Source organism: Colossoma macropomum, unplaced genomic scaffold (genome assembly GCF_904425465.1).
Source record: "Colossoma macropomum unplaced genomic scaffold, Colossoma_macropomum, whole genome shotgun sequence".
In the NCBI taxonomy this organism is placed as follows: domain Eukaryota; kingdom Metazoa; phylum Chordata; class Actinopteri; order Characiformes; family Serrasalmidae; genus Colossoma; species Colossoma macropomum.
This window is the reverse complement of record NW_023495596.1, coordinates 114,425-132,206: the sequence shown is the minus strand read 5'-3', so window position 1 is coordinate 132,206 and position 17,782 is coordinate 114,425. Positions and strand designations below refer to the sequence as shown.

The 17,782-nt window shown below is 37.7% G+C and overlaps 1 long non-coding RNA gene and 1 pseudogene across 2 annotated transcripts; one reads left to right on the top strand and one right to left on the bottom strand.

The window, feature by feature from the left end:
• Window positions 1-648: 648 nt before the first annotated feature.
• LOC118802511 lies at window positions 649-16,340 on the bottom strand (annotated as a pseudogene).
• LOC118802512 lies at window positions 4,034-16,384 on the top strand. Of its 2 annotated transcripts, none has more exons than XR_005006690.1 (6): window positions 4,034-4,350; window positions 8,545-8,731; window positions 9,950-10,091; window positions 11,563-11,603; window positions 15,531-15,582; window positions 16,274-16,384. It is a non-coding gene; the product is annotated as an uncharacterized LOC118802512 (long non-coding RNA). The 2 variants fall into 2 exon arrangements; XR_005006691.1 differs by having other exon boundaries at window positions 11,560-11,603.
• Window positions 16,385-17,782: the final 1,398 nt, after the last annotated feature.

Below are 17,782 nucleotides of genomic sequence, written 5' to 3'. Positions count from 1 at the left end.
CAGCTGACCACTACAGGGTGCTCTTCACAATAGAGTGATTTTCCACAGAGATGGTGTTCTCACTGAGGCCTGGCCATAAATACTGTAAATGATTAGTCTATGGTTTTATTGTGTGTGTGGTTTTTTAACGGCTTTGGGTCACACTGTTTGCGTCTGTCTGAGTCTGGAAGAGGCTCCCAGAACATAAAAACTAGGAACAAAAGCTAAAAAACTAAAAAAAACTTAGTAAGTTAGCTTAGTATAAAAGTCATACTTGTTTAATTGACTACTAAGTTTTTCTTTAAGAAGTCATCTATGCTAAGAATTGCAGTCATATGCAAAATTCTGAACACCCCCCCCCAGTCAAATTACTCATTCTGTTGATTTTCTAAGGTGAAATAATTGGCAATTTTCTGCATATTCAAGAGCAAGGTTTCTATTTTTTCCTGAATTTAACATACTGGACAAAAATTAAACATAACATTTCAAATGTGCCATAATTTATGTACAGGCCACATTTGATGTTTTATTCTTTTTTTCCAATATGTTAAATTCGGTAGAGGATGTGTAAACTTACTTTCACTTAGAAAATCAATAAAACATGTAATTTGACTGGGGTGCCCAGACTTTTGCATATGACTGTAGTAAGTCTAAAGCAACATACATGTAAATGCATTTAAGTGCATTTAAAATATGTTAGAGCAGTACTCAGCTTTAAGTTGTTTGCTCTAATAATAGTAATAGCATATGAGATTCTTCTGAATTACAGTTTATGTAAAACAGGAGGATTGAGGAAGAAATGTGGTGATCTAACAGAAGCTAAGACTTTGCTTTGGAGGAACAGGGGATTTCAATATGCAAGGAAGCACATTGTAGACAGTGCCGGCACTACCTAATAAGTGACATAAGCAGTTGCTTAGGCCCCAGTAGCTGCCAGGGGGCCCGCCTCACATCTTCTGGGTTTCTACTGTACTATTATGTTGTTTAAGACGCTCTGTGGCGTGGGGTGTGGAGGCAACCACGTCTGTCTAATATGTAACGTTCATGATGAACAGCCAATGCATAGAAAGAAAAAGCACTTATACCACCTAAATATGTAGAAAGTAAAGCATTTATAATGCTAAAAATGAACAATGTCACCACTATTCCCAGGGTTAGACTGAACTAAGCTTAAAGTTGTAGCTGGCATTGTTCTAGAGATATAGAGGGAGAGTGCAAAAACATTAAAATTTAAACTTTTCCTGTTTCACTTGCTGGATGAAAGTGTATTCTTTATAAGCATGCCATCCATGTTGATGTCCATCTGTCAAAGTAGCTGTATTTGGATATTAAAATGTTACTATTTTTACATTTTCGCCTCTTTGAGTGTTATACTTCTATCTGCAGCTCCAGGTGCTACATCATTTTTCCTTAAGCACACCATCCTGCATGAGACACAAATGAAAAAGTATTACCATTATGACAATAACATAATTAATGCAATCCTGTCAAACTATATGCACAATCACTGAATTGAAAATCACTGAAAAAAAATAAACAGCTCTATTAAGACTAGAATGTGCGTATGTCTATGAATCATTAAAAAGAACACTATTTGAGTGTTTGTACTAATGTCTGTACTAACATAAGTATCAGCTTATCAGACAAGACAAAACGTTATCAGATGTGTCTGAACTGGCTTACCCTTTAATTCTCTGCATCTGTGAGATGGTCTCAGGGAGGACTTTCCCAGACGTTTCAGGTAACAACCAGCAGAGGAGGCTGGCCAACACAGCCCAGATTCCAATCAATAGATATGGGAGGAATCTGTAATAACTGCCTGTTGAGAAATGGAAGAACATGTGTCATGAGGCACAGATATCCTGAACCCAAGATTCAGTCTTCCTTTTCATTGTCGCAACTCTCAGTGAGCAACTGCAAAGTGACAAAAAATACAGTTGTATGTAAATGTTCCAACATACCTGACCGAACTACGTTTTGTTGCTTTTGAAGTGAAAAAAATAAAATTTTTCTGAATTCTAAAATGAAGCTAACTGATGCCTACAAACAGGACAAGGCTATAAAAAGATATCAAAGAGCTTCCAGCTTGCAATGCCCATTGTTTAAGGTATCATTAAGAAATGGCAGTTAAGGGGAACTGTGGATGTCAAAGCAAGACCTAGAAGACCTGTATGCTGGCCAGAAAGGCAAAGCAAAACCCCAAATGATAAGGACCTGCAGGAAGTTGTAGCTGACACAGGAGTAGTGGTCCACCATTCTTCTGTGCACAAACAAGATTTGCATGGAAGAGTCATTAAATGGAAACTTCACCTGCGACCTCTTCAGAAAAGTCAACGTCTGAATTATGCAAAACAACATCTAGATAAGCCAGAGACATTTAGGAAACAAGTGCTGTGGACTGATGAACTAAAAATAAACTTTGGCTACAATGACTAAGGGTATGATTTGGAGAAAAAAAAGGAGCATCATTTGATGAATGGAACACCTTGTCAACTGTTATGCATGATGGGGGAAAATCTATTATGCTTTGGGATTATGTGGCAGCCAGTGGCACAGGAACACACTGTATGAGCAGATGGTGTGCATGAAAATTTCTCCAAAATTGTATTTGGTCACAGAGGTCCCTTTAGAAATGAAAAAAATATGTAATTTGCCCAAGGGCGTCCAAACCTTTTGCATGTATTCTTGTCAACGGTATAAGGAAGACACAGATAAAAAATGGAATGTTTGATCTCGCTAAAGCATAAGAAGATTCTGAATAATGGTTTATGTGAAATTAACAGATAGATGAAAAAACAGAAACATGGTGATTTTACAGAGATTAAGATTTAAAGATTAGAAAATGGGGCGAAGTGGATCAGTTTTAGAAAGTGTCCAGTTTAAAAAACATTGGGGGGAACAAAATTAGCTGACACAAGGATGTGGGCAATGCGGGGGTGGGTAATCGGGAGAGTCGGGAGAATTCTCAGTGGGCCAGTAGCATTATGGGCCGGACTGTGAGCTACTGTATGAAATCACTCATACACGTACAAGATGTCTTTAGATGTTTTAGTTTAGAAAAACTAGAACTGTCACATTTAGGGGTTGAACCAGTGGCCCCTACTTCAAGTGATACGGCCCTGGTTTGTCGATTATAAACGACCCTTTTACAATGGATAGAAAATAGATGAAGCTGAAGTTAGTTTCTAATTTGATTTCTCATTTCATGTTGTAGTAATTACAGACTCCTGTACAGGCGTTAGCGTGCAACTGTTGTACTATTTCTGGTGGAAGGAAAATTTACGCTAACATCAAGCTAACATCAGCCTTGAGAGACTAGTGTCAAATTCAGTGTGACAGTGTGGTGTGGGCTGACACACCATGCAGTGCTCAAAAACAAGGTGGCAAGAATTTTTGTGCATAACGTCTCACTACTTGTTTAACATATTGAATAAAAAAATAAAACAAAAATATACAAAACAATTATAAAAATGTATGAAAAATAACAAAACAATAAGAAAAATATTTGCCATAACATCTGTACAGGCCACATTCTATTTATTTTTTTTTCAAAATGTTCATTTCAGTGAATAAACAGTAGATATGCTTTAAAATGTACTTATTTCGCATCAACAAAGGCTGTGATTTAACCGGGTCTTTTGCACACAAATGAATTGGAAGTTGAGATCGAAATAGTGAGAAATTCTCCATTTATTTTTTTTTATTTCTGCTGTATCTCGGTGACTCAGGCATGTAGATGCAGCATCTGTGTAAATGTAAATGAAGGCGCATTGCTTACCCAGGTGTATGATGAAAGGAGAGATGATGGATCCTATTCGTGCCGACATGGAGCAGATTCCCATGGCCATGTTCCTCACCACGGTGGGGAAGAGCTCTGACGTCACGGCATAAACTACACAGAACGCTGCAGTGATGCCGAACTTCCCGACCATCTCTAAAAAGATCGCCAACTCAGGTAGATCTGAAAAGACCACATCATTATTTCCCCCCTGCATGGAACCACAATATATCGAAGGCCAAAAGAATTTTCACCTAAAAGCGGTAATACCGTCATTGTATATAGGTGAGTTCGTGTGATTTTCCTATTCAAGCTGGTCAGATCATTAGCGTGGAGCTGTAATACCTCCGCTGTCCAGCAGGGAGCAGCAGCGCACTTTAAGAAACACCATCTCCTGAACATGACAGAACCGTATAATGTACAGGTGTAACTGGTTTTCATGTGTAGGTGTGGGTATTTGACTGTCTGTACAAGCGAATGTTTTGTGTTAACGTTTTTTTCTGTCTGTACAGGTACTGTAAGTTACTGTGACGATACTGACACCTTTAGGTAAAGCTTTTTTAGACGTCGTTGATAAAAGAAGTGAATCCGAGGTAAGCGTCTACTTTTCTCCGTCTTTTTCGTGCGTCTTCGTCTGAATTTATCTTCCTATTCGGCAGGTTCTTATTCGAATTTTCCGTTCCACCTTAAACAGTGTGGCCGTTTTATCCTTGCGCTTTGGGCGCTACAACGTAACTGCGGGACCATTTAAGGTGGAGCGTAAAATTCGTATAAGAAGCTAACTTCAGCTTCGTGCTAAGAGTCCGTGGAGTCACTGGTGGGTCAGGAATCCAAACGACGCATTTTTTTTTCATGTGAATATTCAGATTCGAAAAAATAAATCTGAGGCTCATTTGTGCAGATTAGATTACACAGATTAGAGCGGTTTAGATTATTTACCTACGTTACTCTAGGGTGCGTGGGTGTTGTGAACCTCCTCAGCCCTATCTTTGGTCGTCCTGCGCGGCGGAATGATACCAAATTGTTCTCAGGAAAAAAGGAGTGAACGACTCCTTTTGCTTACAACCAAGACAGCGCCCGAGTCACTGATAAAGGATACAGCTACAGATTATCATGATATGATACAAATTCTTAATTACACTCAGTACATTGCTAGTACATATTAAGGAGATTTAAAGTAAAGCACACTGAAGCACATTTAAGGTGGAACGGGACGAGAAAATGAATGTGAATAAGCTGGTGAAAAACAAGCCTAACGTTACTTCAGCTTCACCATCTCAACGTTCTGTGAAAATATTGCTTTTCCATATGGAAAAAAGACATGAACATGTACTTTTATACATTTGAAATACATTGCAATCCATGCCGAAAGACATTCCAAATACTAAATTGTATTTCAGAATATATTGACATATTATCCCCATATATATTGAAATACATTTATTTTAAAATCAAATACATTTGAAAATGTATGAAAAGTGCATTACATATGTATTTTGGCTATTTAGTTTGGACACCATTTGAAGTGAATTTGTATTCCAGTTTCTTAATTGACAGTATGAGCAAATTAACCTTTAACATGGCAAAAACAAGCGTTTTTGGTATTGACACTCTGAAAATGCAGTTTGATGATCTCATATCTTGTTTATTTGAAATGTATTTTGTGTGCATGCTGTTTTACCACATACATACAAATGAAAGTCTGGTTCCATTGATTTACATTAGGGTTAAAGTAGGTTTTTTCCTTCTCCTGTAAAGTTATCATTTTGGACATTCGAGGTTTTGTTCCAACAGCAGTGATATATTTGATTAATATATTTGGAAAATACATTTAAATGCATTTTAAAAATCTATTTCTTAAATACATTTTTTGGCCATTCTCATGCATTGCAAAGGTATATTTGATAAATACATTTTTTGTTTGTTTTTCATACCATTTCTAATCGTTCTTTATTGCAACCATAAGCATAAAGATAAAATCCCGTAGCAGGGAACAGAGTAGTGCAGTGGGACGGTGTCCAGCACTCAGAACACACACACTAAACCTGGCAGTTCACAGACGAGTGTAATCAGGTGTGTTTGAACAGGTAAATCACCAAACTGTGTTGGACACTGGCCCTCTAGGACCACCCTGTAGGAGTTGTCAAGCCCTGGGGTGCAGGCAGACCTGATAATGTTTTTTTTTTCATTGTAATTGACCCGAGGGACTTTCTGACAGAAGCGTGTTGAGTTTGAGTAGCATGAGTCTGTTTACCGGCTTTATGTTAATCCAATACTGCCCACCAGTCGCTGATAAAACATGGTCGATATGTCTACCAGAGGCATAGCTAAGGGGTGGCCAGGGGTGGCCACTACCACTGCCACTGGAATGAAGCATGACCACCATTCTGGCCATCCCAGTTACAGAAAGTGAGACAGTCAGCCTCATTAATAAAGCATCAGTTATGCTTTATGGTGAAAATCTGCCATCAAGGGAGTTACCAATCAGTTATTAGAGCCTTGTGATGTTCTTTGGACAGCAATGATAATGCTGTGATAGGTTAATTTACTCAGTAAACAGGTGAGTGAATGTGTGTTGGGTCCTTCTGCAGTGCTGCTCTGTGAGCTATGTTATGAAGTAGGCTATGTGATGGTGTTGAGTTAGATGAGTTAACTATTAAAAATTAGTCAGCTGTAATCATTTATCATGATCATTTCTTTTTACGGTTGAATATACAAATGTGTTGAAGGTTACTTTTCTTGTACAGTGCTGTCTGGTTAGCTTTCTGGACTCATGTGTAACCTGTAGTGAGGACAGCATAAATGAATAACCTCTATGGCCCCTCTGTATGAATTTGTTTTTAAAGTTGTGCACTGAAAAAAGTGATGCAAATAATTTACTTAATTCAAATACCATCATTTCATCATGGATAACTGAAATATGTTACATGAACAGTTTTGTCTTTCGGCTATGGTGAAGTTGATGTAATATTTTATTCATGTCCACATAATGAATAGATTTAGTTGTGCACTGAGAAAAACCAACACACCAATTTATATGTCATTTTACAACAGTAATGCTTTTTTTTTGTTAGCACTGTGCCACCCCAGGAAAGTCCTAGGTCTTACCTGGCCACCCCTTTCTAATAGTTCCAGCTGTGCTCCTAAGGTCTGCCTCTACAGTGCTTTGCTCTGCACTTTATACTCTGCTATGGAAAAAAAAACACTTTATTTTCTTCATGATTAGGGCCACAACAAACAAGGATTTAAAATGGTACAATAAACAAAAAGATCAATAAAAAAACAATAGTAAACAATGTTTTTCACAGAACATTGAGGAAAATAACATGTAGCTTGTAGTAGTTGGCTTCGTTTTTTGCCTGCTTTTCATTCAAATATTCTGTCTCACCTTTAATGGTGCTGCAGTTACATTCTTGCACCGGTACACGATTTAGGTAACTGCTACATCTTTTAAGGTGGAACAGAGCAATCAAATGAGAAACTGACGAATAAGCCAAACCCAGCCTCCTGGAAAGAGGAACAAGATAAGATTCAGCTGGTTCAGTATGAAACCTTTATTTTAAACCTGGTTAACTGGCTAACAATGGTTTATTTTTCAGTACCTCACTGTCGAAGTTCATACTCCCTTTAGCAGCCTTATCATGTGAAATTATGTAAATTCTGATGGTAAGATGTGTTGAAACATTAATCAGCTACTTGAGATTACTTAGTATAATTATGAATATTTCTCATATCACTGTAATCTGTAGCTACTCAAAAAAATGGGCAAACTGTGTTTAGGATGGTTTAATATCTGCTGCATCCCTTTATCACCAGCTCTCTTGGTTTTACATTAGGTGGAGTCAAAGAGTTGACTTCCTTGATTCCAACAAAGGAGTCGAGAGCTGGAATCGACTCCAAAAAAACCCATCATGCATTATTACTGTAAACAAGTGACTCTGGTCAACCCAAAGAGCCATTTTGTCCTTTCAACAAAAATCAAACCACTTTGGCAGCATTTTATGTCCATTTTACCTCCTTGGCTCTAAATATGTCTCAGTATATGCTAATGTACTAGTATAGGTTATTAAATATAATATAAACGGAAACGCAGACTTACTTTGATCTGCTTTAAGCTTTAGCTCAGCTATAGCTGCTTTTCTCGCGTTCCGATGCAGGGGCATCCCGGCTTGTTCAAAGCTCTATATACTAAGGAGCACATTGCACATTGTTTCATTCAGATCGCTTCGTCCTAGAGAGAGTTACTACAGAATATTCGGGGCCTCTTTTGAGTGAATCTCCCTGTAAATGCAAATAAGTCAGTTCATCTCCAAATAATCAATGCTCTATTTCACTACAAGGAAGGATTATTATTTTGTTTTCATCTATTCTGCTGTGGAGCCACAACAAGGCAGTGCATGTTGCCAACCCCTGATATAGTTAATGGTATATCATACTGTGTTTTAAACCACACTGACCTGTCTGCGTGACCCGAATTAAGACCTGGATGCTGTTTTAAGCAGGTTCAAAAGCATTTTTGAGGATTGTATTTGTGAAAACACTTTGAGACTATTTGGTTCCACTGTTTGTTAGCAACGTTCGCCTTGTAGCTCCAGTTCAAAGCTAAAGAAGAAAGATTTTGACAGCTAAAAGATCTTGGCTGATGGACTGCATTTGGGATCATAATACAGGTCATAATGCAGAAGGATAAATGCATATTGAATAAACCCTTGATTTGAGCTGTCCTGAAAAAGACCAATTTGTGTTCCTTAAAGTAAAGTAAAGTGACTCATTTGCCTTACCTTTAGGGACAAGCTGAACAAAAAGGATGATGACTCCACCTAAAAGGAGAGTTGAGGACTGGCAGAATCTTCGTGAACAGTATTTGAGTAATAACATAGCAATGAAGAAAGCTGGAAGCTCCACAACTGCAGATATGAAGTAGTTCAGGAAGGGATTGCCGTGAAGGTTGTTGGTGTTCAGAAGCAGTCCATAGTAAGACATGGTGATAACCATCCTGATAGTAAAAGACAGTACAAATGTATGCGTTTTATAATAAAATACATACAGTCAATTACGGTGAAAAAAACTAGGCTAATCCATAGCTTTCTCTCCCTTTCTCCATAGTGAACTTCTTCATGAGAAAAAAAAATAAATGAGGGAACTAAAAACTAATATTGTATGAACAGCTCAGACCACTGATATTCATTTTTGTCTCATGACAAATGCTATAAATCATGGACTCTACAATATGTGTACTGAGGAGAGCACTAAACAGAATCCAGACACACCTGCTAATGACCTAAATACACCAATCAGGCATAACATTATGACCTGTTTCTACGCTCATTGTCCATTTTATCAGCTCCACTTACTATATAGGTGCACTTTGTAGTTCTACAGTTACAGACTGCAGTCCATCTGTTTCTCTGCGTACTTTGTTAGCCCCCTTTTACCCTGTTCTTCAGTTGTCAGGACCCCCATGGACCCTCACAGAGCAGGTACTATTTGGGTGGTGGATCATTCTCAGCACTGCAGTAACACTGACGTGGTGGTGGTGTGTTAGTGTGTGTTGCGCTGCTCTGAGTGGAAATAAGGAGGTGGTCATAATGTTATGCCTGATCGGTACATATAACAATGATAACGAAAAAGTCCATTTTAAATGTATGGTAAAAGATATTTCTACTCATAAGTCAACCTCAATAACTAGAAAACAAAAGTCAGTACAAAATGGCAACATACCATAATAGTGAACAAACAGTGCACATAATAACTGCATTACAGCTTCTCAGAATATCAAGAATACTGTGTTTCTTCTTTCTCATTGCAACTGCCTCCTCAATCTGGAATACACAAAACAACAGCAAGTTAATGCATTTACATTGTTTAATTGTTTATGGTGTAATACAATTGCATTAAATTTGCTTGAATCAAATATTAGTGGGGACCCCTCATGTCCTCAGTATCTTTCACAAGATTGAGATATTCATATTTAATGTAGAATGGCTGAAGTGCTAGTGTTAGTGCTAACATACTATTAGAAACCTCATATGGAGACATTAGCATTATCATAGATGAGTTTTCTTCTCATTTTTGACCAAATTTTGACATTTATGGCTCAATATGAAGGCCTATCTCTAATAGTCACAGTTTGCCACTGAATATGTTTAATTCCTTCAGTTTACCATAGTAACTGTAATTGTCTCACCTCAGCAGGAGCGAAGATAACCTCTGGAGCGGAGATCTTGTTTTTCTGCGCCGCTTGTTTTAGAATTGCTTCAGCCTCGTCTGTCCTGCCCTGAGAGAGCAACCACCTAGGGGACTCTGGAATTAACCTCAAAGTGAAAACATTTAGGTGAGTAATTTGTAATTTATTTGTAAGTTTTGACAATTAGGAAAAATAGGACCAAACTCAAAGTTGTTTTAATATTCACCTACTTGGAAATAGTTGGGAATGGCATCATAAGACGAAATGTCTTATTTCAGATTTACCACTAGTTTACCTGTAGATTTACTGGTCATTTTGAGTGGTAAACAAAATGACTATTTGTTGATGTTTATCACCAACACTCTAAAGGAATCAGAGTTGGTAAGTTTTCTCTACAATAAACCATTTTCACATCGATCCAGTCTGAATTACTGTTCACTTAAATTAATGACTAAAATAAACAGAAATTTTGAAAACATGATAGAACTTCCATTGAATATAAAGATGCAAATGAAATTCTTTAATCAATCAATCTCATAGATTTCCAAGGTGAACACATTACTAACTAGCTAATCAAATGAAGGAAAACTATTATTAGTCATTGACTGGGGGCATATATACCAGTGCAAACAATATTCAAGCAAAGTTTTGGAGAGTTTAAAAGTGAGGAGTGTAGCTTCACCAAAATAAATACTAAAAAATGAAAAATTCACCAATACCAATACTAAGCATTATGTTTTTATTCTAGCCTAGGTGGGAACTAATGTATGGTTTAAACCGTGATGTGGTGCAGTGTCCATATGATGATAGAGCTTATAATGCTCTTAGTTGCAGGTCTGTTCTGCTTTTAGCTCATTAATGTAACAATATTTGCAAGATTTAAATTTAGGGAACAATAATGTTCTTGAACTGGACAGTGTTGTTTAAATAAGCGGTTAATGGGGGGTTGAAACTGAATATGTCTGTACATGGTCAGATGGTGGAGAAGCCTGACAAAACTGAACCCATTTTAAAGCCCCTAAACAAGTAATTACAAGACTTCAAGTCGTCATCAATGATGTAATACTAGGAAAGCAACAGAGGTATCGATACAGAGCTGAAAGTGCACTACCTTCTCAACACATGCTTTGAAACTCCAGTACCCAGCATAACCTCACTAGTATATAGGGCTTGCCATGGGCTAGTCGACTAGAGGACAGTGCAGTGGCAAAAACTGCAGTGAACAGGAGAAAACAGAAATCAGTTTTTCTGCCAATCACAAAGCCCAAAGTACTTAATTAGTGTGGAAAAGTACACAAGATCAAATTAATTCCACAGGGTGGGTCTTGAGAATAACGATAGAAAAGGGCCGTTTGACTAACAAGCCATCACAGACCATTTAGCTAGACATGTACAATGATAACAAACTTGGGGTTCCATTTGGCAAATGCACTAGGACCTCTCATTTACTTGCTACTTTCGGTTTCAAACACAATGCAGAAAACATTTTTTAGAATTGGATATCATGAATTTTTCCTAGTTCGTCTCGGCCTATATCTGAAAGGCTTATTGGTGAGTAGAGATGCAACTACTTACTACTAGCATTTAACTTTATAAGCAATTGTTTGTTTCCCAGCAGGCAGTGCATGGAACAGAGCCAGTTTAAATACTCCGTCAGAGGTGAGTTTCTGAAAGCTGTGTAGATTTTACTTACTGAAAAACAAAAAATACCCTTCTGCCTAGTCAACTGGTAAAAATGATAATTGGTCTGGTGCTTACCTTTGGTTCATTTTCACAGAGTATCCCAAGTTAAACTTTGACTATGATTACTGGATGAATGCAAGCGAACAGAATCTGAATTTGCATCTTACTGTTCTTGGCTCCAGTGTATCACATACTGAAGTTCTGAATATATCTGAACTTTTGTTGATGTTGATGTGTTACAAATTCCCACACACTCACCACCACAATGGAATATACAATAATCCAGTGAGAGCATTGGTTAGTACCAGCCATCTCCACGAGCGGATGAAGTATGCTGCTAGTGGCAGGAACAGCTGGCCAATCCCTGATCCCATAAAGACACCCAAAGAGCAGAACACCACACGTGTCTCTGGGCTTAGAATCTCTGATCCTGCTCACCAAAAGAGATCTATCATTACTGTTATGTTCATAGCATAAAATTTGGTAATTGATTTTGTGAAGGTCATGAACAAATTTGCTGTGTACCTAGCACGTAGCCCACGACATAATTCGAAAACCCACTGAATCCCACAAAAAAGTAAATTGTAGTGAACACCTCCCAGTTTGGAGAAAACATCTGGACGAAAATGGTTGCTGTCTGCATTGCCATCATGGCAAAGAGCACTGGTCTTCTGCCATACCTGGATGTAAGATTAATATTCATGTTATGTATACATCAACATCAAATTAATTACAAAAATGAATGTTCATTTATGGCGTTTTTCCACCGGCCAGTACTGCATAGCACAGCACAGTACAGTTATAAATCCTAACCTTGAACTATCCGCATGCTGGTCAAGTACCTGTGTCCATTTCCCATTGCATAAAAGAACTGTTAAAAGTAGCCTGTGTGGTCACAAGATTTCTCACATGGATTTGTAATCATACCATACTGTGCTGCACTGCCTGTTGGTACAATGCCAATAGATTACAGTAGAGAGAGGTGTGCATTAAAGATCAGCTCTTAATTGCTTACTTGTCAGACAGCTGTCCTGAAATGAAGGTTCCCATCAGAACACCAAGGAAGTACACTGATGAACTTAGGGGTCCTTTAAACTCATTTTCACACACCAGATCCCACTAAAACCATAACGATGCCTGTTAGGTTGGAAGTACTTTATTACTTATTGGAATGCTAGAATTGTATGGATCACACATTCACATGAAAGCTCAGGTTTTATTGAGAGTAATATACAATCCCTATAAAAAGTGTTTACCCTTTAGACGTCTTACAATTTACAGCATGGAACCATAATGTGTTTAACTGAGAACTATTTGTCACTCATCAACCCAACCTTAAGTCCTCCAAGTGACATACATGATTGATTGGAGTTCATCTGTGTATAGCTGAGGTGTTTCACATGATTTCAGGTTAAATATAGATGTCTGGAAGCTTCCCTAGTTACTGCATTTCTAATGAAGACCAATGATCAGATCTGAGATCAGATTCCAGGTTATCCAATCTGGGCAACGATAGAAGACAATTTCCAAGACACAGCATTTAACGATATATGGAAGTCCATCATTATAACTGTAAGAACATATCGGACAACTGTGAATGTGCCACAATAGGCCACTCTCAAAAAGTATCTAGGCAAAAAAAAAAATTCATAGTAGGACAGGCCACCAAGAGGTCTTAGACAACTCCAAGGGACTTGCAGTGATGAGACAAGACTGGCACACACAATTTATAAATCTGACATGGCAAATAGAAAAAAAAACAACAACAACAAAACCTACATTACATCTTGGCTGGAGTGCTCTCAGGATGCTTCCGTCTAGCAGATACTGCTCTTCCTAATCTAACACATCTGACCTAGCACACGAAGAGCTTATTAATTACGTAATGAGTTGAATCAGGTGTGCTATATGATGGAACGCTCAAAAACTTGGTATATTTTAGTTTTTTAAAAACCACATAGAAAATCTTTCTTTAATGTGTTTCTCTCATCTACGTGCAAAGAAACTATATTAGCATGTTATCTGATGCTTCTTAGTATATAAACATCATTTATCTATATAGTGCATTTCATAGATGAGTAAACTTTATAAACTCATCATAATAAACATTTTCTCTTTGACAAAGAAAAAAGAAAAAAATATTATTTATCCTCTTACCGCCACACAAAATCACTTGAACACATATGTTATAGTAACAACCTCGGAAGTCCTTAGTAGGAACTTCTGAGGAGGACTTAAAGGCAGCATGAGAAGTCCACAGTAGATAATGCAGCTATTATTAATCCTTACCCTGTTAAATTATATTTCAATTCAAATGAAAAGCTGTATTCTCACCTCGGTAACTATAGTTGACTGATAGATCTCCTTGCTATAGCTCCATCCATTCAGACAGCTCTCCAGCTCAATGTGAGTCATGTTCACATCCACATTTGGGATGTAGCCTAGCATGGAGTAGTTTCTCAGTGTGTCCACTTTGTACCTGCTGCAGGAGCTTCGTTTTAAAACTCCATCCTGGGTTATCATAGGAATAGCGGCCTCCCTCCATATCTCACTGATGTTGTACTCCTCTGGAATCAGACACTCATGTGGTGGAGTGTCACCCACAAACACTATGTAGACGCCCACAAAACCATTTGGGAGAATGCTGATGGCCAGCGCCAAGAAAACAGTCAGTTGAAACGGTCTCCCATGTTCCAAGGAAGGATGTGATGTCATCATAGTCTCTCATTTTCAAGCCTCTGAAATACACTCTTTACCTAAGGACTCTACAACCAAAGGCTTGAGTGTCTGTCTCCTCCCAGTTATGCAAATTTGATGTTACATATCCACTTACGTTGAAAAGAATACAACGACAATTTCAATAGCTGTCTGAAGTCCAATCGCTGACACACCAATGTGTTACTACTCTAAAGTATAACTGCACCCTTCAGTTTAAGCTGCTCTCCACTTTATTACAATACATGAACCAGCACATGTGATTGTTACATTTATTGGCAGTATTTGATTTGAGGCTTAAATATAAATGTTACATGAATACAACATTTGTGCATTTGCACTCCTCTGTTTGTAATGAAGTAAACCTAAATAGTAACCTGAATCTTACAGTAGAGCCTGTAAGCATTACAATACTCTAAGCTGTAACCTGCTTTGCAACATTCATGTCCAGTTTTAATGTCTGGTGGTGAAGTAGTTCAAAGTTTAAAGTGAAAAAAGGCACAGTCGGCACATTTTCACATTAACACTATTGTCATACTCATTGCACTTCTGGAAACTAGAGGATTTCCAAATGATAGCTGTTATCCTTTATGGCGAATCAACACCTGAAGACCAACCACCATCCACAGTTGCATAACATAAAATCTGTATAAACAACCCCAAGCAATCTCATCTAAACTGTCTGGGGAACCATATCTAGCTGTGAATTAAAGATGCTATAATGCATCTGCACAAAGATATGAATTTAGAAGACAGTACTGATATCTCTACTTTGAGATATCAGAATCAGAATCAAGGATGAAAGCTTTAATGGGTTACTTATTGACAGTTCCCTTGGCAGTGACCCTTGGACTTTTGGAAACACCTTTGGTACTTGATGGCTATTGAATGATGGTGATTCTAAAACAACTTGGTGTTGCTACATTAAATTTTACTCTTCAAATTTCTGCCTGAAATGGTCACAGAGTGGTATGATTTCCAGTGGAAATGCTTTGTTCTAGAGTTTAATGCCTCTAAAAATTTATTTGAAATAAATCCGTTCATGGCGGAGAGGTAAATGAGGGTGTTAAAAGGCAAAGAAAATGTATTCTCTCAGATATATCACTATCCATTATCAACATCATATATAAAAACTGTGTAGGTTCACTGTTTTGGTTAATTAATAAAATGGCTATATTTGTGTTGTAGACATCACAACCCCTGGTTCCTGTCACCAACCACTGTAAAGAAGGCTGAGTCGGTATGTTTCTATACAGTGCATCAGTTCACATCAAACTACTCTAAATGACTGTTTACATCTCAACAATAGAATAATGCAGAAAATAAAATAAAAAAAAACAAAAACATTTCAGTTCCTCAAGTTGTTTAGGGTGGTTCATGTTTCAGGATTTTAATGATACATTGAAAGTCCATTAGAATACATGACTTAATAAAAGATTGGCAGCATGTGGAACATCAGCTTAATCTACCTCAGAGCATTTATGAGTACATAACATCTGGCTACCCATTTGATTAATGCTGTACTTTAGAGCCTTTTGCAAAAAGTTACGTCCCAGTATATTCATGAATCTACAGGATTTGAATGTATGTATATTTGTAAATAAACACAAGAAAGCTAGCTTACAACTGAATTAAAATCAGTGACAAGTTTTACATTTAACTGTAACGGCCTGCCAATTGGACACGCTAAATTGACCCTAGGTGTGAATGTGTGTGTGATTGTGAGTGTGAATGTCTGTCTGTCTGCCCTGCGATGAACTGGTGACCTGTCCAGAGTGTATCTTGCCTTCTGCCCAATGACAGCTGGGATAGTCTCCAGCGCCCCCTGCGACCCAGAAGGATGAGCACATTAGAGAATGTGTGTGTGTGTGCGCGTGTGTGTGAAGGCCTGAAGGCATGAAAATGTGCTAACTTGCTATTTCTGCCTGAAGGTCCCAGGGAAGTGAAATCAGAACGAGGATGTGAGTGGGCTTCACACCGGAAACAGCATCACATCTCCAGCTAGATTTTCAGAAAGTGTTAAGGAGGACAGGGGTTTTCCAGATAGCAGCATAGATTCGTCTGCTGGCTTGATAAGGTTGGCACCCCACTGACTGTTTGTTACTGCTGGTCCACCCTCGGACCACCCAGATTATTGTCTTGCATACAAGCTCTAACTAGTTTTTAATCTACTCAAACAAATTCTAGATTTATTTTAGAAAATAAGCTTAGACAAATTGTACAAACAACTGAGAGAGAAAAGATAATGACTAGGCCTAACATAAAATGATTTTATAGAAAATGTCGCTGACACTGTGCTAGATTAAAATGATTTACTAAACTAATTTACAAAGTATAACTAAAGAAATGAAGGAAGGAAAAATAAGTAAATTGGAGTGGAAAATGAGTGATAAGTGGAATTTTGCCTAATACTCTGCTTAAACACCGGTGACCAAAAGGCCAGTGGACCGCCAGCTTTGCCATCAGCAGGCCGACAATGGTCCAGTAGCCTCTTGCTATTAGGGTTTTGTTATTTTACTTACTTCTCTGCCTCAAAAAATATTAAATGTTCATTTTTCACAATTTTACCAACAATAAAGGTTTTGTTCTAGCGAGGCACTCCTGTCACTGCCTATTTTCAACTAACAAAAACAACCTGTCAGCTCCTTAGCTACTCATTTGTCTCTGATTTAACTTTACTTACATGCTTTAATGTAAAGAACTTACCACCTATAAAATAATAACAATGTTTCACAAGTATTGCACTTTCTTTATTCATGTCATGAACGAAATATGACATTTATATAGGCTGACCTGTTAACAAGCTGATAGCTAACAGCTAAAATGCTAATTGGGCCCTTTGAGAAATATTCAGGGTTAAGTTTAAATCTTTATCGAAACGGTCAGATGAAACGTTACTGAAATGTTAAATGAATGTCTATTCAGTCATTAATGTGTTTTAGCTACGGCTGTTATAAATTGATTATGTGAATCATGGCTAGCTTAGCGCTAAAATGCTAAAGAAAATTAGCTTTATGGATATTCCATCATAAAACCAATAGTATGGCTATAAGCACAAAGCACGTTTCTGCTAGCAGGGACCCAGCCAGGGTGCAAATCTGTATTCACTATGCACTGTTTCACTACATACATTGACATTTTCTATTTTTAGTGTTATTACTGATATTTTTCGCCTAACTGAAACTATATCATATTCTGCCACACTCTAAATACTGCTGGGTTAAACCTATTGGGTCATTTTTTGGGGTAATTTACACAGTGCTGGGTAGTTTTGGGTAGTTTAGCTGCTGGGTTAATGTAATAACCCACTTAACAGTAACATCTCAGCATGTCAGTCAGGGGCTGATTAGAACAGAAAACAGATAAACAGTTTCATCAGGCAAGAGTACAGAGTCTGACAGAAATCTGTATGTAAAATTCTGTACTATGTTCTTGTGACA